Below are 2,957 nucleotides of genomic sequence, written 5' to 3'. Positions count from 1 at the left end.
TGACCTTCCGTTGTGGCTTGTGGGGGAAAAATCCACTACAAAAAGAGGAATTTTAAACCACGTAAAATGTTCTTCAGAGTAAAAGAACTCTCCTCACTCAGAGAGAGTAATGAGTACTCAGGGACTAAAGCACAGCTGAACTGGATACACTATAAAAGTTTTAATACTTAACAGTGCCAGAAAAACTTTTCTGATATCAAATTAGTACAAATCCCTCTGTGGTGATTATGTATAAGATATTTTGTGTAGTATAAGCATTAGTCTACTATATGTATGGAAAATTTAGGGCAAAAAATTAAGTAGCTTGGGCAAAGAAAGCCCCAAAGATCAAAAGAGCTGACATTCCTACTAAAATTTAAGTAGCCCTTACTTCTCAGTCTGTATTCACTATCCTAGTGGTTTTTGCTGTTCTATGAGTGAAACTGGGTTTTTCTCCTGGGAGATAGCCATTGTTTTGAAACAATCCTCCCTCTCCTCCCCACCTGCTAATTATCTCTTGGGGAAAAAGGTGGAACTGCAGCTGAAGGAACATTGACAGGGCTGTGTCTTGTGCTAAGAAAATCGTTTCAGGAAAAAGATTCATGAACAGTGCTGCAGAGTCACTACATAGCATGTCTCAAAGTAGATAAGCTTTGGAAGGCAAAAAAAAAATCAGCTTTTCCTGTCCAAACCGCAGACGGTTCCAGATAATTCCCAACAGCAGATATCATAATTAACCACTACTTCCTATATGAGCATTGCTAACGTTTCTCACCAAGCAACTTTTCTCCTCTGTCTTGACTAGTTCAAGGCCTCAAATACCTAAACACTGGATTTTGCTGAAGTTGGGTTGACCTTCCAGAAATGGCCACTGTGCCAAAATATTGCATGTAATATTTGGAATACATGTATTTGCAAGTGAAAAAGAACATACTAATCATCCAGTAAATGATGTTTATAAACTGTATGTAAATAGAGAAAAAAAAAACCTGCAGAAGGACTCCCTGGAGAGAAACTCAAGGATATCTGCTCAAAGTGCTTTTGAAGTGTCAAAAGTAGAGTGAATTCTTAGCTGAACCATACTGCAGTCATAATATCATCATGCCTTCAGCTGAATTACTTCAAGCAGAAAACTGAAGATCTTGTAAATTAAGCAAGGTTGTCTTGGGTCAACCCCTGAAGACAAAAATGTATGTGCTGTCACAACTGGTGCCAGCAACTCATTAGATAGCTTCTCAGTGGGCCTGAGTAAGATGTTAGATGATGCTTGATGCTGCAAGCACCTTCTTTTTGGCAAGACTGACACAAGGTTGTGACAATTTGTTGTCCTTAAATATCATCGTCCAATTCTGGGCCCCTCAGTTTAGGAGGGACGTTGAGATGCTTGAGCGTGTCCAAAGAAGAGCAACGAGGCCGGTGAGGGGCTTGGAACACAAGCCGTATGAAGAACGACTGAGGGAGCTGGGGTTGTTCAGCCTGGAGAAAAGGAGACTCAGAGGTGACCTTATCACTCTCTTCAACTTCCTTAAGGGTGGCTGTGGTGAGCTGGCTGTCGGTCTCTTTCTCCGGGCAACAACAGATAGAACAAGAGGACACAGCCTCAAACTGCGCCAAGGGAGATACAGGCTAGAATTAAGGAGGAAGTTTTTCACAGAAAGAGTGATCAAATACTGGAATCATCTACCCAGGGAGGTGGTGGAGTCACCATCCCTCAATGTGTTTAAAAAAAGACTGGATCTGGCACTTGGTGCCATGATCTAGTTGAGGTGTTAGAAGATGGGTTGGACTCGATGATCTTAAAGGTCTCTTCCAACCTAGAAATTCTGTGATTCTGTGATCATGCAATGCATCTTATGGTTGGATAAAAGTTTATACAGTTGGAAGGAGAGAAGCAGAACATCTCTTAGGGCATCACGTAACTTTGCATAGACTGCACCAGCCCTTCAGCCGAGAGAATTTTTCAGTTCTTTTTGAAGCTTTTGTTCTGCATCCTATTTTTCCAACTGCTTTTTACGCCTAAAGAGAGAAGATGAAACTCCGGACTGAAAATGTGTAGTATAGTAGCTATCAATGATAACTCCCTCTATGATACTCTTATTACACAGTATCACTGTCTGCAAAAAGCACTCCCCTGTCCGAAAACACAAGATTTGGATTTGGATACAAAAATTTGATTGAATACAAAATTGGATTGGATACAAAATTTTGATTGAAAATACAATATGTGGCTTGAAATGCCAGATTTGGGGCATTTAGAACTACTAATGGCAATGGAAATGGGCACATCCAGTCTATCCAAAGCCCGAAACGCTCTTTAAGACAACTGTACAATTAACTTAGAGTTATAGATGAAGACTACTATGGCCTTCCAAAGAAAGAATAAGGCATTCTTTGTTTTCCCAGGGTGAGTGGCTAAATATTAAGCTGACTGAATCTGGCCTGTGTATGCGTGATAAGAACAAGAGAACTGAATGTGAAGGAGATCTCATACTTGAAATTCAGGCCAGGTATTTCGTTCTCGCGCCCACGTGAATTCCCTTGCAAACAAGCGCTTCACTGTTACCTTGAGCTGCCTGCTTCTCATACTCACCTTTGTGTGCAAATTACAAGCAGTTTGTGGCAGGAACAATTATTTTTCATTAGTATGGTGTCTAGCAAGCCTCATCACCGCCAGTACCACGCTGCCAGGAACGTATGGCATTTCCAGCCTTCACAAGCCACGCGATTTCAGGCCCTGTTTTCGGGCTGGTGGTGCTTGCTGAGCTTTGCGGGCTGTCCGAGCGCTGCGGGCCGCGGTGAGCTCCGGGGGAGCCGGGCGGGGCAGGCCCGGGAGCCGCGGCTCCGCCAGGGCCGCGCCGGCGAGGGCAGCGCGGGGCTGCGACCTCAGGCGCCCGGCCCAGGCCAACTCGTGCTCTGCAGTTCACCGAAGCCCTGTTGGCTTTAAAGTTAATAATTCACCACTGACTTTCAATTTTTGA

This window comes from Camarhynchus parvulus, chromosome 4 (assembly GCF_901933205.1).
Source record: "Camarhynchus parvulus chromosome 4, STF_HiC, whole genome shotgun sequence".
Taxonomy (NCBI): domain Eukaryota; kingdom Metazoa; phylum Chordata; class Aves; order Passeriformes; family Thraupidae; genus Camarhynchus; species Camarhynchus parvulus.
This window is presented reverse-complemented; position numbering follows the sequence as displayed.